The 27,435-nt window shown below is 46.7% G+C and overlaps 1 long non-coding RNA gene across 5 annotated transcripts in view; it reads left to right on the forward strand.

Moving 5' to 3' along the window:
* Nucleotides 1–27,435, forward strand: part of LOC123612063 (uncharacterized) — a 200,867-nt gene that overhangs the window by 58,354 nt on the left and 115,078 nt on the right. For all 5 annotated transcript variants that reach the window (XR_012511919.1, XR_012511921.1, XR_012511920.1 and 2 more), the window contains one exon: nt 12,060–12,243. This is a non-coding gene — a long non-coding RNA (uncharacterized LOC123612063). The remainder of the gene's footprint in view (nt 1–12,059; nt 12,244–27,435) is intronic.

Below are 27,435 nucleotides of genomic sequence, written 5' to 3' on the forward strand. Positions count from 1 at the left end.
TTCTTAGATGTTCTTAGACCATTATTATCAAGCATTTCTATCTAATGGTTATTTCTTTTTGGGGAGTGGGTAGGGAGGTAATTAGGTTTATTTATTTTGTTTTTTAGAGGAGGTACTGGGGATTGAACCCAGGACCTGGTGTATGCTAGGCATGAGCTCCACCACTTGAGCTCTACCCTCCCCACTTGAATGATTTTTCCTTTAATGTTCATCTCCCCTAGAAGACTGTAAGCTTCGTGGGGAAGGAATCCTTGTCTCTCTCACCACTGTAATCCCAGAACCCAGCACAGTAGCTGGGATAGAGTGGTGCTTAATAAACCTTTATCAAAAGAATGAGTTACATAAATAAATAAATAAATAAATAAATGAATGAATGAATGAATGAATGAATGAATGAATGCGTGAGGGCAGAGGGAGTGAGACCAGCAGGGCTGCCAGGCCCCTCTCTCATCTCCAAGTCCTGAGCTCCAGGGGACCCCTTTGCAGACTTGTAGATGGTATGTGCGTGCGTGTGTCTGTCTGTCCATGGATGCGTCCTTCTTAGGGATGTCTGTGCCACAGAGGAACGGGAAGGCTGCAGAGGGTGAGGGTGATGGGGTGAGGAGTGCTGGAGCTGATGACAGTGACAGAGGAAAGAAGAGGGGATTAAGTGATGAGGATGATGAGATAACTAGCAATTCTCGTAAAATCCGAACCCAAACCCTGGAAACCAGGAAGGACTGTGTGGAAGAAGATGGCACCAGCCATCCAGGTGGAGTGAATGAGACAGGACATGCCTGACTCTTCGAGGTTCAGCGCTGGAAAGGGCCTAGCCATCTAGAGACCACCGAAACTGTTGGGTTGCTCTCCGCTGGGCGTCTTGGCCATCACCCCCCACACCATGCTAATGTGTGTGCATTGTGTTGTAGTGGGGCGTGAGGGAGGAGGAAGGGCTCTGAGGCCTTGCACCCACTTGGTTCAAGGACCCCTGCTTCTGCTGGTTTTCTACATTCGGGTCCCTCAATTAAGGGTCCTGACTGTAGAAAAGATTCGGAAATCACCTATTTAGAACAAGCCATTGCAGAGCCAGTTTTTATTAGTCTCTTTGTGTGGGTTTTTAATGTATTATACAGCAATTGTTTTTAGTATAATATTATTAGTTCATATTTTTAAAAAATCTAAAATCAGCGTTATTTGTGTTGAAACCACCCAGAGAGTTCTGTGCTACATTAAAATTCCAAAGAGGACAAAGGGACAGTCATTTAGGAAGCATTTTCTTTTCTTTCTTTTTTTAAATTTTGTATTTCCATAATTCTCAAGAGGAGAAAGAAAATGCTAATCAACACAGCAAAGCTTCTGAAGCTCTAGTTCTGCTTCAGAGAACACAAGAGCATTGACATGGATACAGCTGATGGTGTGGGTCTCCATTTACACCTGATGAGAGTAAAGGAGGCTCTTATTAAAAAAGAAACCAAAAATGAATGCTTGCTATCAATAAAAAGATCTCCGTCTCTGCCCATTTCTGCCAGAAAAAAACTTAAAGATCAACGAATATTTCATTTTCATAGTTAATTGCATTTTCTTGTTATCTTTTTTATTTTTGCATTTTTTGGGTGGGGGAGGTAATTAGGTTTATTTATTTATTTATTTAAAATGGAGGTACTGAGGATTGAACCCAGGACCTAGTGCATGCTAAGTACACACTCTACCACTGAGCTATACCCTCCCCCACCAATTTTCTTGTTATCTTTTGAATAGTAATTCATTTGAATAATTATTTATTTTAAAATGTTTGTCTCCTAATGATTTGTTTGATTTAATATTAAATTTAATGTTTATATTTCTAGAAATGAATGTTTTACTTAATGTTTTGTTTATTAATTTTTGAAATAAAAATAAATGTAATGTTTAGTTTCACTGATTTAAAAATGTATTAATAATTTTGAACACTTAAAATACGTGTATTAAGTAACTGTGTTTTGGTATTACACAAAAACTAAGCACAGCCTGTGTTGCAATCATTACGTGGGAAAATAACCCTGTCCTGACACGAAGAACAAGCTACCATTCAGAGAAATTGAGGTGACTTACCCCAAGGTCACATGATATTTAGTGAATGGCGAGGGTGGCATATAAATCCTGCTCTTCCTTTGTTCGGTCTATAGCATGTCCTCACCCTGCGCTGCCTCTAGGCCCTCCGACCCAGGAAACACCAGTGTGGTTCCTCCTCCTCTGTGTTCCTGGTCACATCCCTGTTGAAATCCCAAACCTAACGCAGGACTGCAAGGCTGGGTCCCACTGTTCTTAGAGATGATGAAACCACAGGACCCCAAACCCACTCTCCCTTGCCCATCAGCTCACAGAACCCAAAGGGCCACGAGGGTGGATGCCAAGGCCCAAGGAGAGAGAGAAATGGGAGTCAAGAGCCAATAAGTCAGAAGCAGGGTCTAGCCTTCCAGGAGAGGGCCAGCTGCAGAAACAGTTGGTTTCTGCTGTCTGCCTCCACATCGTGGTGCTGTGTGTCGCCGTGTCACACACCGCTGGCTATGCGCTGGTTCAGTGCTGTATTCTCACTGTACAGTGATGTGCTGCAGGGGATGGGGGCCATCACTTGATGTCCAGTCCCTAGTGTGTCATATGTGTCATGTGAAGGCCTGGCTTAGTGCACTTTCCCAGAGAGACCCCGGGGCTGGTCCTGGTGACCCTGATCTATCCCGAAGCTTCACTCTGAGTCTGACTTGCTCACAAACATCTCCACCCTCAACTCCCAATTCACAAGCCTAGGGCCCCATTCCTGGGCAGGCCCAGCTGCAGGCCACTCTGCTAATTAATGACTGCTGATTGGCCCGAGAGGCGCACTCATTATGCCCAGTAGAGATCAAAGCCAGGCCCAATAATCTGCTAAACGAGATGTCAGATTAGGGCATTCTTCTGGGCTATTAGAAAGATTTTTCTCCCTGGGTAAAGGCCTGTCAGGGCATATGACCCCATCACCCACCATGAGCCGAGCCAGAGGGGGGCTCTGCAGCCTTTCTGCTCCTCTTCCTTTGAATGTGGCCATTTAATGGGACAGCCCCACCCCAGGGGCCCGCATGATCCCAGGGGAGGTCACAAAATGGGAACGGAGCCCCCAGGAAAGTCATGTTTGGGCAGAGTCACCTCTGCCTCTCTATCCTTGGGTTTGCTGGGTGTTAGGGGGAACTGTAGACCTCCCTGGATCCCTGCGCTTTCAGTTGTACTCTGGGCTGCCTCAGTTTACCTCCTAGGACTGGGGGTCAAGTTTAAGGTTGATATCACTCCCTTTTCTCAGAAACTAGCCCCAGACGGACACTTATTTGAAACTGAAAGCCCCAACCCGACTTTCTCACTCCAGGCTTGAGAATGGAGTCCCAGCTTTTAGTGTTAGTGCTACTAGCTATTAATGGCTATCACTAATCAGATGCAGAGAGTGTCAGGAATTGTGCTAACTCTGATTTTATTTATATTGTCTAAAAACACTACAAGTTAGGTACTATTAACATCTTCTAAAATACATAAGGAGAGCAAGATTCAGTAAATTGTCCAAGTCACTCCACTTAACTTAGCAGCAGTTCCAGTGGTGGGTCCTGATTGGCTGAAGTCAGTCAACATGTTGATTGGTTTAGAGGCAGGCACATGACCTAATTTTGGCCAATGAGAAAGTGCTAATCACTAGACTTTAAGGGAGGTCCTGGGAAAGGAATTCTTTTTCTCCCTGGATGGTGTGGGGTGAGATTGGGAGGTCTGAAACTGTTGAAGCTATTTTTCTCTCACTAGAGAATAATCTGGAGCTGTTGGAGGGGGTGGGTAGCATGGGACCATGTGAGGCCAACATGGTGGGTCTTTAGAATCATAGTTTGAGCTATTGAGTTGAACAAAACTAAATGAGCAAATACATTGTCTTTATTGTTTAAACCAGTTTGAGCCAGGCTTCCTGGGACTTGCAAATAAAATTCTGGTGCACAGCCCCTGTCCCAGAGGAAGGAATCATATGTGCCCAGTGGATCTGGGCCCCAAGAGTCAGCCCTGGGGTGAGTCCACCTTGGAAACCAGGATACTGTTGGAAGCAGGCATGGCAGTCTGCCACTTACTGTGGTCACCACTTGTCCTGCTGGCTACTGTCCCAACCTCCACCTCAACCCATCCTGGCTACAGCCTCACCTGCCACCTCTGCTTCTCAGAGGCTACTTTGCCTGACCACTCGTGGTACAGGCTCTGCTCACTATTTTCCACCATCATCCATCCTGCCCAGCCTAGTTGGGACACCCAGAGCCAGCCCAGGCCCTGACCAGCCCTCTGTGTCGGTTAGGATTAGGTTTGATTGCAAGAAACAGACACTCAAGTGACAATGGCTTAAACAAGATAGAAAGCTATTTTAACTGGAAGTACCTAACGTTCTCGAGATGAGGGTTCTTGGCTGGTGGGGCAACAGTGTTCATTTGTACCTTCACTCTTTTTACATTGGTCAGCTTTGCCAGAGGTTTGTCTACTTTCTCAGTCTTTTCAAAGAACCAGGTTTTGGTTTTGTTGATGCTTGCTATGCCCATTTTCTATTTCATTAATCTCTGTCCTTGTCTTTATTACTTCTTTCCTTCTACTTTATTTGAGTTTACTTTGTTGTTTCCCTCCTCCCTAACATGTGCTGGACAATTAACTCTAAGTTGTAGCCTTCACTTTTCTGACACCAGCCATAAATGAAAATGCAAATTTCTCTCTCTCTAACATCCATGTAGCTGCATCAAGAAATTTAGAAATATTGTTATTTTAATTATTATTAGGTCCTAAATATTTTCTCACTTCCATTATAATTTTTTTCTTTAACTGTTGAGTTATTTAGGAATGTGTGTATCAATTTACAAAGTAATGTCTTAAAAGTTATCTCTTGCCATCAATTTCTAATCTCTGGTGTGTGTAATATAACACACAGTCAGTTTTTATAAATATTCCAAGAAAAAAAATGAATAATACAATGACTGACTGAAGTGTTCCATATTTGTCCATAAAATTGTTAATTTGAATCATTACTAATAGTGTCTCCTTGATCTCTGTTATAGAGAGATGTGCTATGATTGTGGAACTGTCAGTTTCTTTTCTGTAATTCTTTCATATATTTTGAAGTCATGTTATTAGGTGTCTACACGTTAAAAGCTGTTATCTTCCTAGTGAATTTCCTTTCATTATTATGTATTGACCTTCCTTATCCTTAATGATGGTTTTTGCCTGAAAGTCTATTTTATCTGATATTAATATTACTCTACCAGCCTTTTTTCAGTTACTTTTTTTTTTCTATTATATCTGATTCCATCCTTTTACTTCACACTTTCTGGGTCCATATATTTTAGTATGTCTCTTATAAACAGCATCTAGCTAGATTAAAAACATCCAGTTTAAATAACAATCACTGGCTAAGTTGGCTCATGTACATTTATTGTGACTTCTGTTGTATTTGTTTACCTGGGAATGTCTTAATTTCTCTTTTATTTTTGAAGGATGGTCCTGCTGAATATAGAATTCTTGACTGACAGTCTCTTGCATTTGACGAGTTGTTTTTTTTCTCTAGCTGCAGTCAGGATTCTCTTCTTGACTCTCTTTCGACAGTTTAGCTATGATGTGTCTAGGCGTAGATGATCTAATACGGCGAGTCTGGAAATCAGATTCTCCTCTCCTTGAAGGGTTTGTTGTTGTACTATTGCTATTGGTTTGCTTAGTGACTTTGCTGGACTAATTCTGTAAAAGCTGTATTTCTTGTATACGCAGCCATTGAAGTCTCTGCTTAGTCAGACAGCCAAGTGGCCAACTAATGATTGGTCAGAGAGTTACTTAGTTGCTTTGAACAAAATTTTGTAGATTTTTCCATGTCGACACATGAAGCTCTAGAACATTCAGTTCAGCCTCTGTATAGTATTCCATTCTACAAATGTACCTCCATTTATTGGTCCTTTTATCTATTCATAGACATTTAGGTCATTTCAAGTATTTTGACATTACATAGAAAGTAGCATTGAATGTCTTTGTGTCTTCCAGTTCATGTCGGAGAGTTTTCTACCACATATACCTGGATGTGTATTTGCAGGGTGATAGAACACATATCCTCAACCATAGGAGATGTTGCCAAACTGTTCTCTAAATAATGGTACTCTAATCGCACTCATTTATGTATCTGTTATCAGTATAGCTTTTTAGGTTTTTTTTAGACTTAGCTTGAAAGCTGACCTCAAAAGATTTCTCAGGGCCTTTTGTGGTTCCCCTGCGCCACTGGAAATGCTGTTTCTATGTTGCATTTCCTTCACTTTGCCTTGTGCCATTGTTACTATGGATATCCCTTGTCAACTACAAGATTCAGTTTTCCTGGAGGACGTGCACTATGGCTTGTTCATCAGAGCGTCCTGCAAAAAAGAATCAGACACACAGCAGTCACGGAATTGAATGACTCACGATCTTTTTCTGGACCTGATCCAGGTCCAGTCCCACAGGGGAGCCTTCAGCTTTCCCTTTTTCTCCCCCGAATATTTCAACTCAGCTGAGTTCACCCAGTATTACTGAGCACCTAAGTCTGAAAACAGTCACTTTGAGATGCGTTAGGGCTGCGATCAAGGAGGTCTCCATGCGGAAATTTTGGCCCAGCTCCTCTTCCTGCTGTGAAATGCAAGCTTCCTCATGAGCTGCCAACTCAGGCAAACAACTCTGATTGTGGGGAGGTGGTCATTTGAGGTTTGGAATAATTTGGATGTTGCTGGGAGGAAGTTAACCTTTGCTTAGCCGACCTTTCTCTGTGGAAGTACAAAAAGTGCAAAAACAATATTAGGAGAGACATTCAAGTGAGACTTTTAAAATCACATTTGAAGCACGCCATTCACATATAAACAATTGCTTTGCTGGCTACAACTCGTTCTGAGCTGGTCCTTGAAGCAGTTCCCCAAGGACCTCTCCTGGTCACACCTGGTTCCCATTACTGTATCTACTTAAAAGCAGTAAAGCTGCCTTTTTTCAAAAAGTACTGGGAAGCACGATAATTCACTCTGACCTGCCCCAGGTTGTCCAGATGAGCTTGTCTGACAGTTTCATGTGATCACAGTTATCCACAGCCCCTCATGAAGGTACATTCTGTCCAGACAGAAACACAAATCACTGGCCTGCCCATTTAAAATGCCAGTGGGATTCAGCACATACCTCTTTGGGCCGAGCCATCTGCCCTGCGCACTTCGTTGGCAGTGCACCGCTTCCTGTATGCAGGCACGTTCACCTTGTACAAATGGGACTGCCTGCAGGTGCCTGGGACCATGGATGGAAGTCCCACCCCTTTGATTTATAAAAGAGGACTGGGAGAGGTGGGAGTTGGTGGCTTTCAGGGGAGAGTGCAGCTCTGAGAGAGAGGCTTTCCTTCCCCTTCCAATGGAAAGGGAAAGGGAGCCCTTTCTTTTCCTTAAAGCCAAAGGAGGGGGACACCAAGAAACCCATTTTTAAAGTACCTATTACCCATGTATCCTGGATGGTTCAAAATGGTTCAAAAATCATTTGCCCATGTTGAAATTTCTTTTCAGAAAGTTAAGTAAAATATCTCTTTTGAAGGTGCTTGCAAAAGCCGTTTTATATTTTGAAGGGGTCCACAAAATGGGAGAAGGGCATTTCTGCTCTGCCCCTGTGTGACAGGGGCAGGAGAGGGAACAATTCGGGAGGGCTGGCAGAGAGGAGAGAAGCAGCTTGCTCTCCTGCTATTTGGCAAAGCCAGGATTCCTGAGTTTCTTGTGGGTTTAGCGGATGCCAGATAAGGCAGCTGGACTTGAGTCCTTTACTGTTACCCACTCCTCCCTTCCCCCTCCTCCCTCCCTTCTATTTCCCCCCACCTCACCCCCCCCACCTGCCCTCCCTGGCCAGCAGGCTGCCTGTTGAGTGAGAAGCACCAGCAGCAAAGTGCCCTTTGCTTCTTGCAGAGCCTTCTGAGAGCCCAGACATTGATCCCAGGGGAGAGCCAGCCCATGGATGGCTGCTCCACCAAGGGCACCAAAGGTTGTTTGGCTTAACTAAATAATTAGCAGAGGCAGTCAGCCTGGAGAGGACTTCAGCCTAAATTAGAAGATGTGCGCCCTTTTCCTTCTCCCTCTTCTTTGTCCCAAGCACCAGGTGACCTGGACCTAGAAGGAAGTGGGGAAAAGTGCGTGAAGATCGGATCAGATCCCTTCTCCACCTCAGTTAACTGGGGCTACAGCTCTGGCGTCTCCTGGGAAAGGGATGAGAAGAAACAAACCACCGAGCAGAACTGAGAAGCTCAGTGGTATAGTGTGTGCTAATATGCACGAGGTCCTGGGCTTAGTCCCCAGTACTTCCATTTAAAATAATAGTAATAAATGAATAAATAAATGAATCTAATTAACTCCCCCCCAAAAAAAACAAAACAAAACAAAACAAAAAACCCAACAAGCAGAACTGAGTCTTAAGTTATGGAACCAGATTGTCCTAGAAACTCAAGGACATTGAAAAGTATGTGTTGGACCAAGTTATAGTTAAGGGCACCTTGAACCAATAGAAAAGGAATTTGTCATAGTATAGATAGGGGAAGATAAAAGACAGGACCACTTTTGTGTTTATTTCCTGCTAAGTTGAGACTCTTTAATAAACCAGTTATATTGGTGAACTCTTTAAGGATTAGCATACGGTCCTATGGACTCATAAACCCTAGACTTGATTAATGGAGCTACAAACGTGAGACCACAATGAAGCATCAAGAACAGCTAAGGCCAAGCTTTAAAGATAAATAAAACCTCCAAGAAGAGATTCAATTGTTGGAAAGTGATTTTTGAACCAGGAAACATGAGTGCAATGAGTTCACAGTGGAGACTCAAAGAGAATTGTCATCCTTCTGGAAAAGGGCTGAAGAGATGCTGTGGAGGACCACGGTAGGCTTTGTGCTAGCCAGAGTTATACCAGAGCAGAAACTGACCGTGAATAGAGCGAGTGGGTGAGTATACAGAGGAGAACACCACGCGAAGAAAAGCAAAGATGCTGTGAGAGGAGGCTGGTCTCTGCCTTGCCTCAGTCCCAATTCCCCTTCCATTCCTCCTCTCTCCTTACAGATGAGTTGCTTACAAATCTGTGACTCATGTGGTACAGACTTAGTGGTGTTGGTTCAAGAGAACAGAGTTCAAAAGCCAAACGTGATGTCATTAGAACTTAAGTTCTTTCCTTGGATGTCTTGGTCATGAAAGCAGATACTTCTGAGCCTATGATCCGTTTCTCTCTCTGCCTCCATGCCTCCCCAGGGCACATTCTTTCTCCTGTCCCCATAACTCCACCCTCCAGCTACCCAAGGCCTCTCAGATCTCCCTCTCCTTTCCCCGTTACTTCCAATTCTGCTTGTCAAAGTCCCTGAGGACTACCTTCCCTGGCAGAGATGTCTTCAAAGGTGGGAAAGAGAGGCAAGGAGGTGGGCCAGCCAGAGTTCCCTTAGCAGGAGAGGGGAGGGGGAGGCTTGGAACCCTCACTGGTTAATGATTTGATCCCATCAAAATGCAAGTATGTAGGTTCTCTATGGCCAGCTGACCCTGGCGACGACACTCTGACTCCGAGTGAGTTACTTACCCTCTCTGAGCTGCAGGTTCTTTAGATTTAACCAATTTAGATGATTCCTGCCTTATGGAGGTGGTTGTGAAGGTTGAATGGAAGACCTGTGAGAAACTGTCCCCTCAAGCCCAGGGGCTGAGCACACCTCTCTGTGGCCCCCGGGGACATGGGAGTGCCACCACCTGCAGCTCAGGGGACACACGTCCCTCAGAGCCTCCAGGATGAGGGGTTCTCCTTCTCCCCCTGAATCCGGCTTCTTGAGGGCCAGAGCCCTCCTCTCAGCTGCTCTGGGCTCTCTCTGACTCCCTGCTTCTTCCTTAAGACCTGGCCCAGCTGTCTGGGGGCTTCTGCTTTCTTCAGATGTCAGAGGAAGCTGACATTTCATCTGGTTTCCTGGTTACTTTGATTTGATACTCCTTGATTGTGTGCTGTGGTGTCCCAGGCCTTGCTGTGGGAGCCTCTGGCATTAGCTTTAGAGGTGTCGGGCTGGGAGGCTGGTTGGGAAACGTTCCTTCTTAACATCCAGGCAGAAGGGCTTCCCTGCTCAGGCTCAGGCCCCAAATCTCCAAGCAAACGCCTTCTCTGGGCCCAGGATCTCTGCATTTGCCATGTTCCTTTTTGCTGCCCTGACTGGGTCAGGTCCCCTGGGTCTTCTTAGATGGCTGGACCCTTCCCTCCTGCCCAGGACGGGGGCCCTGAGGCCAGCAGTCCCGCTTCCCCTGGCATGGCCCTGGCACTGCCTGGAAATGTGGCTTTGGGGGTCAAAGGTGGAAATTTGAGGGAGGGAGGGAGGAAGGAAGGAAGGCGGGGGAGGGAGGAAATAAATCAGTCACAGCTCCATCTCAGGGCTGCGATGTGAGGCTTCTAGGATTCTCTCTGTAAAGGGCGAGCTCCGTGCCTGACGCACATGTAGGTGCCCCTCAGAGATGTGTCGGGTGGCTACTGATCTAATGTGTCGGCTTATTCATTTATGAGAGTCAAAAGGAGGAAAATACCTGCCACACTTGCTTCTCTTTGCTCAGTGTGTCTTAGGGCCAGCAGAACCAGTGCACGAGATCAACTGTTGATGCTCAGTAACTCTGCTCACCCAGGATATTTGGACGCACAGGCGTGGATTCACCTTTTCACTGTCTGCGAACAAAGCAGGACTAGTGTCAACAGGATGGGGAGGCCCAAGGAGTGGGGAGTGAGAAGCTGTTTAACCCACTTACAGAATCTGCTGCTTAGAAACACAAACAAATAATGAGCGTGCTAATTACGAAGGATAACAAGGTTTGACAGTTTTCAACACACATCAGTCATCTCATTCAAATCTCCTGACAGCCTGTGAGATGGGCCAAGCATTCTTCCTGGATGTATTGGTGCACTGCTGAGGTGACTGAGAGTCAGAGAGCTTCTAGAACTTGTGCAAGTTTGCACCACTGAGCGTGGATTCAGACCCAGGGCTGAGTGTCATGGCCTCGGGGGCAGACTGCCCTTTTCACCACTGGGTCGGCTCCTCTGGGCAGCCCTCAGCCAGTGCGGCAGTTGGTGGTAACTCAGCGTGTCACTCTCTCCCGTTGGTGGAGGGGTGACCCCTGTCTCAGCACCCACAGCACCCTGGGAAGAAGGGGCCCACCCCGGGTCTCAGGAGGCTCTTTGTGCTGATCCTACACAGGCCCCTTAGGCCCGGGTGTTATTCCACTGGTGAGCTGGGGGCGTGGATGGGGCAGGAGCACCAGCCTTGGGGCTGGACAACCCTGGAGTTCCAAACCCAGGCACTTACAAGCTGTGACTTCAGGAGGGTCACCTTCTGTGCCTGGGCCTCATTTCCTTCAAGTGTAAGGGGGTGAGGGACCTGGGGAGTCAGGTGTGTAATAATTCCAACTTCTTATACTTGTGAGTTTCTCATGCTTGCCCCATAAATGTGCTTTCATCTCGGTGGCCACAGAGACTCCTCAAGGGCACTCAGGAAGATGGCAGGAGAGAGAAATGCTCAGGGTACTGGGGCTGGAAGAGGAGTAACTCAGCGTCTTCCCCAGCCAGAGGCCTCTTGCACGAATCTATAGGTCTCTGCAGTTTTCTGAGTTCTTTGCACACTTAGCCTAGGATAGCTGGTATCCCCTTTTACCATTGACAAAGCTGAGGTCTGGAGGAGGAGGGAAGGTTAGGAATGCTAATGCCCACCTTGCTCTGCATCCTCTGACACCTTTTTCACCCTTTAGGGAACTTATGGGGTTAGTATTATTGTGCCCATTTATGGCTGACGAGACTGAGGCTCGGAAGGGAGTAATTTGCCGGCGGCCACACAGCTACCAGATGATGGACTAGGATTGATACCTGGGGGTTCTGATTACAAGATCTATGCATCATTCACCACCAGGACAGGACAGGGTCCCTGCTCGAGGCAGCTTCCAGGGCATTCGGTCCAGTGCTCTCCCCTTGGCCCGAGTTCCCCTTGTTCTGCTCAGAGACACCAGAGGACACTAAGTTAGGAGCTGATGGCTGTGCTTTTGCCTTCTCAGGGGCATCCCATTTCCAGTGGGCTTCCACTCGACGCTGGCTTGGCTTCGTGGAAAGAGAGTGAAAAGTCAGAGCCTAAGAGCTGCCGCTGGACTCCGCAGCCTTCACCTTGCCTCTTCCTGTTTGGAAGCAGATGCGGGTCCAGTTAGCACAGTCCTGCTTCCCGACCAGGAGCCCTTCCCCTGAGTAAGTGCTGGTGGGCTGGGCCCTGCCAGTGATTGCACTGCTGCTTAACAGGCTCCTGACCAACTGGGAGGCCAGGTGTCCCTCTGGGCCTGGGATCCCATTCCCCTGGGGCCGAAGTGTTGCTTCCCTTGATGGTAATATGCTTCAGGGCTCTTTGTGGCCCAGGAAGTGAGGGTGGACGAGGGGGTGTAAAAGGGTTAACTTAATTTTGGCTGTTATTCCTTTTTGGCATCTGCAAGTCAGCTTAATAGGAGCTCAGCTTTCCTATTGCCTCACCAATGAAACAGAAACCAGACCACAAGGGGTTCTGGAGGTGGTTAAGCGGTGATGCCTCCTGGTGGGCTGCGGGGCCTCGTCGGAGATATTCCTAGGAAATGACCGCTAGAAATGCCACGCTGGGCCACCGTCACCGGAGTAAGGGAAGGGGCAGGGAACTGGGGGCTCCCCAGAAGGCCTGGCCCCAGGCAGAGGGGAAAGAGACAGGTGCAGTGTCCACAGATGTGTGCTGAGATCCTGGCTCCACCACCTTTACAAAATCTGGGAGTCACAGCCTGCTGGTGTTCTTGCCGCTCAGGATTCAGTGCATGAAAAAGTAATCAGCTTGACACAGAGCATGCCCTGCTCAATAAGTCAGGCTTATGGAACTCCTGGGTTTTCTCTCTCCCACTTCTCCACCCCCGGGCCTTTGCAATTCCCCTTCTCTCTTCCTGAGGCGCTGTTCCTTCTATTCACTTCTTGGCCGGCTCTTACGTCAGATCTCTGTCTGAATGTCACTTCCTCCAGAAAGCCCTCTGAAACTGGGTTGGGGGACCTCCGGGCGCCCTGAACTTTCCCTTCCAGTCTTGTCCCTAGCCCTCCCCACCTCCATCATGGTTTCCCCATGGGGCAGGGGTTGGATGTGGCTCCTTCACCTTGAAGCCCTGGCTGCAGGCCCCACAGAGGGTCTGCACCACTTACAACATGGAGAGAGAGAGGACTGGTTGGGTGGGGGGAGGGACAGTTCACCGGTGCTCTGACCCAGCGAGGCGTCCTCTGGGAGCCAGGAGCAAGGGGATTTAGCCAATCCCGAGGTCGGGACTCTCCTGCCAGGATCGCTTTTCTCTCTGCTGTGGTTTTCATTATTTTTCATTCCCAGACTATTTTGGAAGCTGGCTGCCATGGGAACTGAGTCTTTGGAAAGCCCCGGCCTCTTTTCCCCTCCTGCCCCCACCCCTCCTTCCATCTCCATTCCCTCTTAATTGGTTTTTAGTTCCCTGGCTTTCAGGCTGGTCTGTTTATTTTGATTGCAACTCGACAGAACAAATCTTTAATGAACCAGCTTGTGGGGAGAGCCATTAGCAGCCGCCTGCCTCCAGGGAGTGGGGGAGGTGCTGGGCCGGGGCCACCACCTCTACCGCCCTAGGAGGAGGCGGTGGCCAAGCACGGGGTGGCAGTCGGCGGTTTGGACCCAGTCTTCCTTCAGGTATCGTCTGGAGTAAGGAAACAGAGCTTGTCCGCCCCAAGCTGTCTGCAGCCTCAGCTGGGAAAACCCCACAGCTCTTTTAAACGACCCTTCACAGGGCTCCCCCAGTCCTCCCAGTGACCCTGAGGTGGTACCTTCTACAGATGAGGGGAGTGGTGCTCAGAGAGACTGAGAACCCCAAGTCACCCAGCCAGCAAGCCTGTGCCACAGTGATCTGGGACCTTGCCATCATACCTATGTTTTTTTCCCCCTGTATTCCCAGTTTCCCAGGAGTGTCACTTACCCTTAGGACAAACTGGCAGCCTGTGGTCCAAGCTAGGCTCTTCCAGACCTTGGCTTTGCAGAGCTAAGGCCTCTTTGTTTTGCCCCTCGCTTTCCCCATCTCTGTGGCACTAGTTTAGAGCCATCTGGGCCTGACAGTACTTATAGAGCTTCTTCTTAGACTGGATGAGATTACTTGTGCCCAAGAGCCTGGCAAACAGGAAAAGGTTGTATGAATGTGTCTCTATGTTGAGTGTATAGTACAGAACAATCCACAGTTTTCCTAGCTGCAGCCAGCCTAGAAGAAGCCCTCAGACCTTTTGGCCCTATCTTCAGGGTGACCTCAGGGGATGCGGGTAGTCCCCCCTTTCATATTGACCCCATTCTGCCAGACCCCTTAATCTTAGAAACAGAGACCGATGGGGTGTTGGAGCAGGAAGCTGCCTTGGAGATCAAGCTTGGTGGCTTTCAGACTGGTGTTAAGAGCTCTAGGGCTCTGTGACTGGGACCAGCCTTCTCCCCATCACTAACTTCACTCCAAGAGACTCTGCTGTTGTCTGCTCTGTGTCATGGGGTCATGTGGAATTTCTTAAGAAAGTGGGCTCCCTTTCTGTCCTGCCATGGTTGGCCCTCCAACATACATTCGTATCAGATGGCAATTCTACTTTCCTTTCCAATGATTGGTTGGAAGCAGGCCCTTCTGGCCAATGAGGAATAAAAGAAAGTCTGTAGGGACTTGTGGGAAAAGCTTCTTGCTCCTAAAAATGAAATGTGAGAAAGACGAATTCTCTTCTTTCTTGGCTGGGGTGAGCCTGGTTGTGATGCCTGGTACTCTGGCAGCCATCCTGTGCCCCTGAAAGAAGCCAGAATGAGGACAAAGCTAATCCATGGAGAACTGCAGAGGGCCTGACAACACTGGTGGACAGTTGGCCATACTAGCCCTGGAGTGGTCCTGTCTCTGGACTTTATCAGATAAGTTTTAAGCCTGATAAATGTTTAAACCTGTTTGAAAAATTGTTTTCGCTTTTGTTTTTGATTTTTGTTGTTTTTTGTTTGCTTGCTTTTATTATTTGTAGTTAAATGCAAACTAATTGATATACTTTGAAAACTGACTCAATCCCTACATTCCAAAGTTGGGGTGACTGAGGCTCAGGAGAGTGGGGAATGACTGGATCAAGGTCATGCTCTGATTAGTAGCAGAGGTGGTCCAGGATCCCAGGACTTCTGACTGCTGGCCTAGAACTCTTGCCCTGTATTCACAGCTAGAGATCTAGCATCCTGGGGTTGTCCCAGGTGGCACTGCCTCCTGGTCTCTGGAGGATCCAGGCAACTAGGGAGGCCCTTCCAGTCTAAGAGAGTTGGGACCAAGTGGACAGCATAGACTGGTGGCCTCTTCGACTGTTCTTGGTGCAGCTTCTTAAAAGCACGTAGCAGATGCATAATCCATTTCTGTGCCAGACTGTGAGATCATGGAAGGAGGGAGAAAATGAGGCACTCGGGGTAGCCATGTACATCAGTTAGGAATTACACTGGCTGCTTAAGATAAACCTTAAACAAGTCAAGCAGTTATTTTTCTTACATAATAGGTAGTCTAGAGATAGGCAGTCCAGGTCAGTATAGCTATTCAAGAGAGTCATGAAGAATCAAAACTCCTGCTATCTTCCTGCTCTGTCATCCTCGACAGTTTTTATCTTCATGGTCACAAATGGCTGCTCCACTTCCATGCATCACAACTGAGTTCCAGGCTGGAAGAAGTGGGTATGGAAAAAATTTGTGCTGGCCAGACCATTGCCTTTTTATCAGGATACAGAATATCAGGAAAGGATACAATACCTTTCCAGAAGTCCCACTGTAAAATTATTTCTACATCTCATTGGCCACAAATATGGACACCTTCAGCTATATTTGGAGGTGGTGAATATTTTTTTTAACAGGGAATTTTGCTGCCCCAGAAAAACTCAAGACTTTGTTAGAAAGGAGGTGGGAGGGGTGGACATTGGGAGGCAACAGCAGTTTTCTACAGCGGGATTTTCATAGTCTTACTCAGCAGAGCAACTGAACCAGGAATCAAACCCAGAGGGTGTAAGCCCCTCTCTGAAAGCTCTGAAGCTGCTCAGGCCTCAAGTTGCTACTCCCAGAGTCTCCTCCCTCTTAATCATCTCCCTCACAGATGCCAAAAGTAATTCCTCAGCACACAGTAGGGTGTCTGGCACTCAAAGGCACTGAACAAATTCTTGTTGAAAATGACATAAGAAGGCACTTCTGAAAAACTCACAATTGGATCCAGTATGCCTGATTCCTTATCCCTCTCTAGGGCTTGCCCTGCAGCCTGGAAAAAGCTCTCTTATCTGTCAGCCCTAATGGTGGGGTGGAGCCTCTCAAGCCCCTGAGGAGAGGCCACCTAGGGCCTCTCTTTCCTTCCAGTTGTCCAGAGTCAGGGTTCCAGGGTTGGCAAAACAGTGTGCCAACCAAAGACTCAAGTGCTCTGCCCTATTTCTTATCTCCCATCTTCAGTATTTTAGAGTCACACGCCCTTGGTCTAGCACCCTGAGGGACTAGGAAGTCACACAACTGGGGCACTCAGCCATAGTGGGAAGGAAAGAGGGGGAAGGAATGATCTGGGGGTAGACAATGAAGAGCATGTACTACTGTTTTGTTTGAAGATGAAGGAATAGGGGCTTGGAGAGATGAAGGGACCTTCCCAAAGTCCTAGGTAATTAGCAGAGATGAGGTCTATCTGATTCACTTTCAAGAAGCAAGACCAAGGTGTGCCCTGCAGAGAGTGTGTGAGGCTGCGTGGGGGAGTCAGAACCTGGGAACCTCTGTCCTAGGGACCAATGAGTATGGCATTTCAGACGTGGACCCTCTGGATTTGTAACTCCTTCCCTTTGAAAATGGACTTTATTGGCTGGAGATGGATGGGGAGGGATGGAAAGCAGAGGCTGTATGTCTTCGTCTTTTTTAAGTTCTTAGTTTTAAGTATAGAATTCATTCAGAATAGTGCATAAATTATGAGTACAGCTCAATTAATTTTCATAAAGCCAACACATTGGTGTTCAGCACCCAGATCAAGAAATAGAAAGTTACCAGTACCCCAGAAGCCCTCTTCTTCTCTCCTTCCAGACTTTTATCCCCCCTGCCGAAGATAACCATTATCCTGATGGAAACAGTTTTGGCAATTTTGGTACTTCCTCTAAATGAAACCATATGGTATAGTATATACTCTTGTGTATAAAATCTTTGTTCAAAATTACATTCGCGATTCATCCATGTTGTTATGTGAGTTGTGGTTCATTCATTCTCATTGCTGTATAGTATTCAATTTTGTGAATATACTATAATTTATTTATCCATTCCACTGTTGATGGGTATTCTGAGTAATTCCTAGTTTTTTAGGTATCATGAATAGTTCTACCCTGACCATTTTGAACATGTACCCAATTCTGTTGGATCTCTATCTGGGAAGGTATATATTTAGCTTTAGCAGACACTGCCAAACAGTTTCCAAAGCGGTTATACCAATGTACATCCACACCATTATATGAGTTTCAGTTGCTCCATATTCTTGTCAACACTTGGTATTGTTAGTGCTTTTCATTTGAGCTGTTCTGTCTGGTGGGAGTGTAATAGAATCTCATGGTTTGGTTTTCATTTGTATTTCCTGCTTGACTAATGAGATTGAGCACCTTTTAATGTGATTATTATTATTTTACATGGCTTTGTCTTTTAACTTTGAGCAAGGAGGGAGAGAAATGGGAAGAGGCTTTCTGAGTATGAAGGTGTGTGATTGTTGGATATGGGAATGTTTGAGAGGAGCATCTCTGCTACTCGAAGACCAAGTAGAAGGCGAATCTGGGAACGAGGGCTTCAGCGCTCACAGAGTCACACCCCCAGGAGAGGCAGGGAGATACCAATGCAGAGAAAGAGCGAGCATTGGCTTGGGCACTTACTAGCTGCTACATTTTGGGCAAGCGCCTCAGTTTCCATCTCTGTCAAATGAAAAGAAGAATAATGCCAACTTGACAGTGTTGTTGTGAGATTTAAACAAGATGGAATGCGGACAGTGTCTGGCATGGGGTACACAGAGATAAATCACCTATGTTGTCTGACCTAATAAGTGACAGCCATTATCACTATAATGACTGGGACTGAGAACCAGAAGTGCCCATCACTTGCTGTGTAGTAACAGAACCAGAAGGCCTGGTGACTAGTACAAGACTTCATTTTTTTTTGCTCAGAACCTCACCTCTTGTACAGACCCTCACTTTAAGAAATGAGCCAGTCTAAGAGTGTATCCTATTCTGGTATCCTGCTCTAAGAACTTCTGAACCTCACAAGGGTTTTTAAAAAAAAAAGCATTTATTTCTCCTAACAAGCTGTTACTTAAGAATTGTCAGTTTAGTATTCTCCCTTGCTGCTCTAAATCAATAAGTCAGTTTTACTTCTATCATAACAGCTTTCTCTAATTGAGCAGGGTTTTGCACACTTTAGATGTTATTCGTCTAGTCTCACCTTTGCCTTGTCCTTTTTTGTTACAAACTTTGTCTCTACGGGAGCAAAATGATCATAGAATTGTCAGCAGATGAGTACCACTAAGTCCATTGCCCAAACCAGCCCCAAGCACCAAGTTGAAGGTCTTGCTTGGTTAGTGACCCTCAGGGGATGAACTTTATCTTGGCTCTCCATCTGAAAATGTTACAGGCTCTGTGTTCCTCCATCCTGACCCTGTGTCCCAAAGGGTTTATTTGGGAGACAAAATCCCCAAACCCCTTTTTCTGATGACTGCTGCTGGAGATAGTCACCCTCTAGTTGGGAGCCCAAGAGAGGAGGTACAGAAGCAATTCATTTGGCCATTATTAACTTTCATGGGGTCATCTCAGTCCAAGTCTGCTTCTCCACCAGGCTGGAGACCTGCTCTTTGTGGGATTCTCATTGTAACGCAAACTCTTGTGCATATTTTACAAAATGGCACAACTCCTCCAAGAACTGTCTGGGGTTGCAGTGGCCAGGTTGGAGAATTTCCAGTATGACCCAAATGGTCCATCTTGATGGCGCCTTACACCGGGAATCAACAAACTTTTTCTGTAAAGGGCAAGATAGTCAATGCTTCAGGCTCTGTGGGACACACGGTCTCTATTGCCGCTCTTCAGCTCTGCCCTTGGGATGCAAAAGCAGTGATAGACAGTACATAAACAAACAGGCATGACGGTGTTCCAGCAAAACCTTATTTACAAAAAAAGTTCAGTAAACTATAGTTTACTCTAGTGCATACCTCACCCGCCAACAACATGATCTCGGCAAAACAGTAAAGGTGGGGCATGGCTGGGAATCAAGACCTCAAGGCCTCTTTGAAAACTTCCAAATGAATGTGATACAATTATCCATTTTAATGGAATATGAATCTGTTCTGCTGTTTTTGTTTTTGTTTGTTGTCGGCTTTTTTGGCTTGTTTGTTTTCAGATTTGTTGAAACCTTTCCTTGTTGAAGAGCATGAGAACAAGCCATTCGATTTTGTGTTTCCTCCTGGAGGAGTCGCAGTCTACTGCTCTAGGGATGAGTATCCTCCCATTCCTGAGATGATCGTTAAACAATTCTGCAAGGCGTTGCTGCTTACTCAAAATTTCCTCTGTCCGTACCACTCCCCATCTTCAGGCAAAGTAGAAAGGACACATGGAATTTTCAAGTTAAACTTAGCCCAGCTTTCAGAAACACTTGAATTTCCCTGGCCCAAAGTCCTGCCCTTGGCTTTAATGATAGCACGATCCCCTCCTTTGAGAGTACAGCACTTTCCTCATAAGCTGGTAACAAGCCTACCCAAGCATCTAGGAATATCACCTCTCATCCCAGACGCTGCCCTGTTAGAAGCAGCAATAGCCAAATACTGAAAGGGAGCCATACAATAGGCCAGTTTTATTATTAACATCCTCCTAATCTATGCCTGCACAACCTAAAACTTGATTTTCTAGAAGAGACATCAGAGAAAGGCAGCCCTTGGACCTTGATGGAAAAAGACATTAGTTATTGCAGACACTTAGGAGAGCGGTAAAACTCCAGGGGTTTGATTTTTGGTTACATGCTTCCCAATGAAAGAAACACAGACCATCCCTGGCAACCCGAAGGCCATCCCAAACAGAAATTTCCCAGGGAGGATGCGTAAGAATCCCCCAGAAGCAGAAAATCTTCAGAAGGAGACTCTAACCTGAGACCTTTCTATTAAGCAGATGAAAGCATGAAATAGACATGCTTCCACATCTTTGTAATAAGATCATTCAGATGGTTGGAGTCACAAATGAACACATTCTCCTCTGTCTAGCAGTCTTCCTTTAATTTTGGCCTATTTCTTTCTAGTTTGCTACTTTGCAGTAATGGTTTGCTGTGCTATAGCATTGGTGCTGCTCCATGGCATAGATTTTATTGAGGAAATGTCTTCGGTGATTGTCATGTTTATTACTGTTGTTGTTGTTTTTATTGTTATTATTATTTTGGTTCTACCCAAAGGAGATGCCAAAGCGATGATCCAGCTATCATTCAGCACCTATATTTTCGACACAGTCTGTGCCCCACTAGGGGACTGTTTTCTGTGTGTGGAAATCAAGCCTTAACTTTTTAGAAATGTTTAGGTATTTAGGCTCTCAGCACCCTCTGAGGAAGATGTCTCAATGAAGCATGCCTCCAGGAACTTACAAAATGAAGTCACATAGACTATTCTAGAAAATTACCTGGAGGAACTATTGATTCACTTTTTCTGTGTACCATCAAAATGGTAATTTCTATAACGAGGGTTATATCATTGGGAAAGGATGACAGAAATGTATCATTAACCTAAGCTGATGTTACAAATAAACTCCCATAGTTTTGAGGTTCATGGGGCAAATCTAAACTCTTTGGCCCAATGGAAATGGACAATCAACTAGCTTTAGATTTTCTGTTAGCTAGTCTAGGAGTTATCTGTGCCATTGACATTTTGTGTCACACTTGGATAACTATTACTGATGAGATATAACAATCTATTTTGAAACTGAAGGAGATGGCACCTTTCTGTCTAAGGTAAACCCAAATGGACTCCAGAACATGATTTTTAACCTGGGTTCAATAATGTGGGATTCTTCAAAGTCTAAAGATCACCCTTTTCCTCTTCATGTCCATAGTGGTTGCCAAGTGTAGACTCTCCAGAGTCTTGACCGTGGGTGTACAGATATAATCACATCATATGACCCAGCAACTCATCACCTGACAGATGGAACAGGGAGATTAGTCCAGCTCAAAATTGTTGTTTCTGAGATGATAGTGTCACTGAGAATCCTGACAGTGATGGAGAGGCTGCTTTTGTGGTTGACCCTTTGATTTGGCCACAGAATGGCCGTAGAGGGGAGGGCCTGGAGGATAAGAACCAGCACCCCACTTCCATCAATTATGCCGTTATCACCACAGAAGGTCTGGATTTCCATAACACTTTGTTCTTCACTCATCACCTCACCTCACTTGAACCGACCTTTGCCTTAAAAAAATAATCAGTCCAAGTACTGGTTCCACTTCTGCTATCCACCTTCTACTAAGACAACGAAAACCATAGCCTGACTTCTTCTAAGGAGACTTCGTTTCAGCCTTCTCTGTGAGGCGCCCTACCTCAATGCAATAGGTCAGTAAAACTCAGTTTGCTTGTATCATCATAGGTTACCTTTGGGGGAGGAGGCTTTTTCATAGGAGTTATCTTGGATCTGTTTTAGTAGCTTACATTTGCCAATACCTGGCCTAGAATCCTCTGAAAAAATTCATGTTAGGTGTTCTTGTGACAAAAAAATTTGAATTTTTTTTTTTTTTTGGAAAAGAGCTATTTGAATCATGGAAGAGACCCAGCATGCATGCCTTAATTAATTAGTTAATTAATTGCCTTATTTATTCAGCAACCATATTGGATAGTTGTTCTGTGCAGGACCCTGTGCTGGGTGGCAGGAAGGCAGCAGTGAGCAGGACAGACGTGGTGCTGCCCCTGTGTAGCTCACAGAGGTGTTTCTTGAAAGCCTGTGCAGTGTTTGGCCCCCCTCATTAGTTCAGCTGGCTCCACCTCATCCGTAGCCCATGGCTGGGGGGATGCCCTGGGAATTACCCAGGGCAGAATAGTTTCTTTGCTCTACAGCTGCTGCAGTAAGTTCATGTGCTCAGAATTCCCTTGAGATAATAGAATTAAAGCATTGGAAGGGAACTTGGACATAGTTAGCCAATCTTTTATTCTGTAAATTATATAAATTGTATTTATTTTATAAATTAGAAAACCGAGGCCCAGAGATATTGAGAAACTTGTTCAGGACCATGGAGCAAGTGTGTTTGCTTGTGTGTGTGTGTGTGTGTGTGGGATTGTGTGCAAAAGAGGGGGGTAAAAATCATATATTTTAAATCAAATGAGTCAGAATCAAGGTCATTAAAAATGGGGTTTCTGGGAGAACCCCCTTTGGTTATGAACGCCAAGGCTTTATTTTTAAAAGTAAAAGATTGTTCAGTTTGAGTATTGAAGCCTCGGTGTCTGTTTTGGAACAACAGAATTTTTAAAACTTGGATTTAAAAATGTCACATAAATTGCTCAGAAACATCCTCTACTCTTTACATAAAGCTCACATTCCTGTCACTGTGTTGTCAATAGAAACAGCACCTTATAGCCCAAAGCTGATGTCTGGAGGGTGAGGGTGGGCAGGGAGTAAGTCCTTTAAGAGGCATTAGGCCTCTTTCCCTGAGCAGACGGGCATTCTGAGACAGAAGGCGTCTCTCAGAGACAGAGACCCTCTGCCCACCTCTTCTGAGTTGAGTTAGGCTTGGTCCTCCCAGATTGCTGACCCCTGAGTGACCCTTCCAAATCCAGATAATCCTTTGAGGGTCAACCTACCATCCCATCACCAGCAGCTCCATCAGAGTCTGGAAATGTCCTGGGCTGGGATGAAGGGAAGCCAAGGCCCCTTGGGACTGTCCCCCTCAGCAGTAGAGACGGTCTTTCAGGTCTGGTGTGAGGTCTGGCAGAGACGCCCCAGGCCAGGGAGTCGGGACAGTCTTGTTTCTTTCCCAAATTGAGATTGTTGAAGGAAGAGGGACTTCACTGAGAACCAGCCTGGATCAAAATTTGCTTTCTTCTTTTGGGGTCTATTCTGCCTATCAGAGGCGCTCCACAGGGATGGCTGAAAACGGCGCAGGGGTATCACAAAGGGGATGGAACCATATGAGGGAGGATAAACCCCAGAGAATCCGAAGCTGTTCCCAGACAGGGGAGTCAACTAGAGGAGAGATCAACAGAGACAAACTTAATCCTTGTCCTCAGAGAGACCTGCCCACTGGGCTTTAGCAAAAGCCTCTGTGCTTTTTCTCCGTTCCTGGAGAACTTAGACAAAATAGCCTTGAGCCCCACGAGGCAGGGGAGCAGAAGGCCCTCCCCAAACTGGACCGGGGCCTTTGTGGGTCTGATGAGTTCTGAGTCTGGAGGGACTGAGAGGGGCTGGCAATTGGGAACAAGGGCTGTTGGGGAAGGGAGGCTTCAGAGTGTCTTCAGCATTGGGAAGAACCTTTGAGATCATCTCATTCAATCTCTTCACTCTGGGGGATGAATGCTGAGGAACAGAGAGGGCAAGGCCCATCCTATGTCACACAGGACCTGTCACATTTCAGATGCAGAATTCCTGACTCCCAGTCAAATCCTTTTCCCAAATCCTCACCCTGAGTGGGAGTTTCGGTTTGATTTTTGTTCGCTCGTTCATTCATTCATTCAATCATTCATTCGTGTGTTTCTTAAATAGCAGCTTTGTGCCCTGCCAAGGGTAAGATCTGTGGAAGAGTCAGAGGAAACTCACCATGTTACCTTTGCACCTCAGGAATTTAAAGTCTAAACACACACATGCACACACACACGTGTGCACAAGAACATGCATGCACACGCAAACACACACACACAATGAAGTTGTGATAGAGAGCAGTACATAGTGTCTCATAGTCACAATGACCTTAAGGACACAAAGTGTTACAGGAGATCAAAGCATGAGGAATGGCGTGTGCTGGGGTGGGGACCACTCTAATGCTCAAAGAGCACATCTGACCTGTCCCTCAGAGATAGTGTATTTTATGTGTCTGCAAATCTCCCCAGGCCCTGGCTTGCACAATGCCAGGATCGTTGGGATGGAATTGATTTGAATTGAAATGGAGCTTAGCTAAGTGTAAGGACAAGTGATGACCCAGGTAGTGAGTACATCAGAAAAGTGGGGGAGGGGGAAAGGTGCATGAAAAAGGTGAGAAAGAGAAGGGCATTCTGGGTTGAAGGAATAGCTAAAGGATAACATTAGCCATCATTTATTGATGCATCAGACGCTAAGTAATTTAAGTTTATATACATGGTCTCATTTAGTCCCCATGGTAAGCAAATGTGATGGTGCCATTATTATCCCCAAATTATAGATGGGGACATAGGCACAGACAGAATAAGTAACTGTTCTAATTAGGAAATAGCAGACTTGGAACTCAAATGCAGGTGTTCTGGCTTCAGAGTCTACCCGGCTCTGAGCTGTATGAGAGGGCTTCTGTGTGCTCAAACGGCATAGCATTGTTTGAACAAAAATGAACATTCCTCTCAAGAGTACGGGAGGGGAGAACTGTGGAAGTATAAGGTGGTCTAAGCATTGAGAAAAATGAGGTGGCAACATGTGTAGAAAGAGCGTTAAGGGCATGCACAGTCTTTGACCCCGTATTTTCACTTCCAGAAACGTATCCAAAGGAAATAATCAGAAATGGGCAGGAAGCTGTACAGTTGGAAATGACCTAAATGTTGTTCGATGGGGATTGGTTAAATAAATTGGTAGCATATTTATACAGCAAAATATTATGCAGGCTTTAAAAATTAAAAATCACCTTTGCTCCTCTTTGGTCTGTGTCTTAAGGGTGCTTTGAGGAAATAAGAGAGAGGTCTGTGAAAAGAAGCAGGGGTGAGCCCCTCTGTCAGGAGAGTAAGATGCTGAAACTGGGACCCCTGGATAGTTCTGGGGGAGGCAGGGAGGCCAGGCAGAGGTGAGGCCCACAGAGGGGGACTGAGACTTGGCTCCAAATAATCATGGCGCAGAGGAGGGGTTGCAGCCCGCCAGCAGCCAGCCTGGGCCCTGGCACTGGCTCCAGTCTCTGGGTTTAAAGAGCTTTAAAAGCTTATTAAAAAGGTTCCTTAGACATCAAATGGCTCTTAAAAATCAATATTTTGATGGTTTAAGCGCAAGAGAATCAGAAACATATGGATCAAATTGCCCTCGAATTATACACACTTAAAAAAAATGTGTTGGTCTTTAGCAAGCCCCAAATATTTGAAAAACAGATAGAGACATTTTCCTCATCTCCAGACAGAGCTCAGCTAGGTCAACTTGAAGAGTCCAAAGAGGGGGTAGGTGGGAATGGGGCAGGTTCAGAGGGAGACATGAGGAAATTCCTCCAGCTGGAGCCTTCTCATAAGCAGGGCTGCAGGGGTCAACTGTGTGTGTGAAACTGTGTGTGTGTGTGTGTGTGTGTGTGTGTGTGCGCGCGCGCGCGTGTATGTGCACATAAGCATATATGAATGAACATGGGTGCACATTCTCCCCTGGGTCTGCCCAGACCCTCCTGAGCTGACTTCCCACGGCTGGCCCCATCCCTCTGTGTCCTGGCTACATATTTGTATCTGTGTGTTCAGTACTATCTCCGCAAGCAGCCTGGGCCCTCCTGCAGTGGGTGTGGTGCTGCTCATCCCTGGAAGCTTCAAGCTGGGACAGACACGGGCATCACCTAGCCCAGAGGTGATCCAAGATTCCTCAGCTCTGAGCTTGGTCTGCAAAGGAAATCTTAGGGATGAAGCCCAGTGTGGAACCAATAAGACTGAAGCTACTATGGCCTGTTTCTCTCCTATAGAATGCCTGGGCTCTGAGAGCAGAGATCTCAGCCCAAATCCTCATTTTGCAGAGAAGGATACTGAGGCTTAAAGCAGGAGGACCCACGGCACATGAGCAGAGCCAGAGGAAAAGCTATCATACGTGTCAGTTCAGCTTATCTCAGTCCAAACCAATGCATATTTACTGCTCCCTCCCCTTCCTTCTGCCCCAGCACAAAGTCCTACTTGGGCTGATGGGTGGCAGAGCCCAGGGGACCTTGGTGCCCGTCTTTAGGTGACAGAAGAAGTTGTGGAGATGACTCTGGCTGTGCGGGGCCTCTCCTGTCCTTAATTCCCCCTCTGGGTGAAGGTAGCTGGGTTGGGAGTAGGGAGCTCCCGCTTTTGAAATCTGCTTCTGGAGCCTTAAGAAGGAGATGGGGGGAGGGTGATACAGGCTCAGTGGTAGAGTTCATGCTTAGCATGCACGAGGTCCTTGGTTCTATCACCAGTACCTCCATTTGAAAAAAAAAAAAAAAGAAGAAGGAGGAGGAAGAGGGGACAGGCTACATCTAGAGGTCTGGACTGAGGACAAAATGGCTCCAGAGGAAACAGGATGGGGACCAGCTGGTTTCCCATCTCCAGCCCCTCTAGCCTGTGTGGTTTAGGCCTTTCATGGTCCCCCCACCCAGCTGTCCAAGGGAGAGGCCTGGGTGGGAGCTCAGTGCATGGGAAGGGATGGTGTGACGCAGCAGGCCCCTGGGGCGTCCCTGGGGCACCCCACCTCCCTGGCTAGACCATTTCTGGGCTGGGAGTTGGCCTTCCTCATTTGGACCCCCTGAGCCTCCATTTCTCTCGCCCCAAGGAATGTGCTAGGTCCCAGGCTTTGTAACACCTCCAAAGGACAAGGGGCTAGTTCTCTGTTCTTGCCTCAAGGATGCTTGGGGAGCAGTGGCCTTTGTCAGACGTGGGGGCTCACCGGCCCATTAGGCAGGCTCTAGTTGTCTCCTCTGCCTCTCCACCCCCACCAGCGCCGCCAAGGAGGCTTGGTAATTATTGCAATGATTTCCACCTCGGTGGGCAGGTCTCATTGGCCAGAACTGAGGCTTGGGGCACTCTCCCCACCCCATATACAGAGGGGCTGAGGAGTGGGGAGGAGGAGAGGGAGGGAATATCAGCAACAGAAATGAGGGAGAGATGGACGGGGTGGGCAAGGGTACCAAAGCGGATGGGCAACTTGCTGGCGTCCAAGTCTGGCTGAGCACAGGACTGTGGGACAGGGCGGACCTCTAGCAGCCGGCCACTGCAGCATCGCCATCATTAGGATGCCGAGCGAGGAAAACTGGCCGTGTCAGCTGCCATGTAGATTCTTTACAGCCCTGTCCTCGAGGCTTTCTTCCAGCAGTGCCTGGCTGAAGTAGGGGAGACCAAGTGAAAAATGGGATTGCATTGAGGTCTGGGAGGAGAGCGTCCGTGGGGAGCAAACTGAGGTCCCAAGACCTTGCCTGACCTCCATGGAGTGACTCAGAGAAGCTGAGGCCTGGCAACAGATCCCTGAGGACCACCACCCCCTTGGCTGGGACAATTCGCATGTGGCCTGAAAAATGCAAAAAGGAAA

Source organism: Camelus bactrianus, chromosome 15 (assembly GCF_048773025.1).
Source record: "Camelus bactrianus isolate YW-2024 breed Bactrian camel chromosome 15, ASM4877302v1, whole genome shotgun sequence".
Lineage (NCBI taxonomy): Eukaryota > Metazoa > Chordata > Mammalia > Artiodactyla > Camelidae > Camelus > Camelus bactrianus.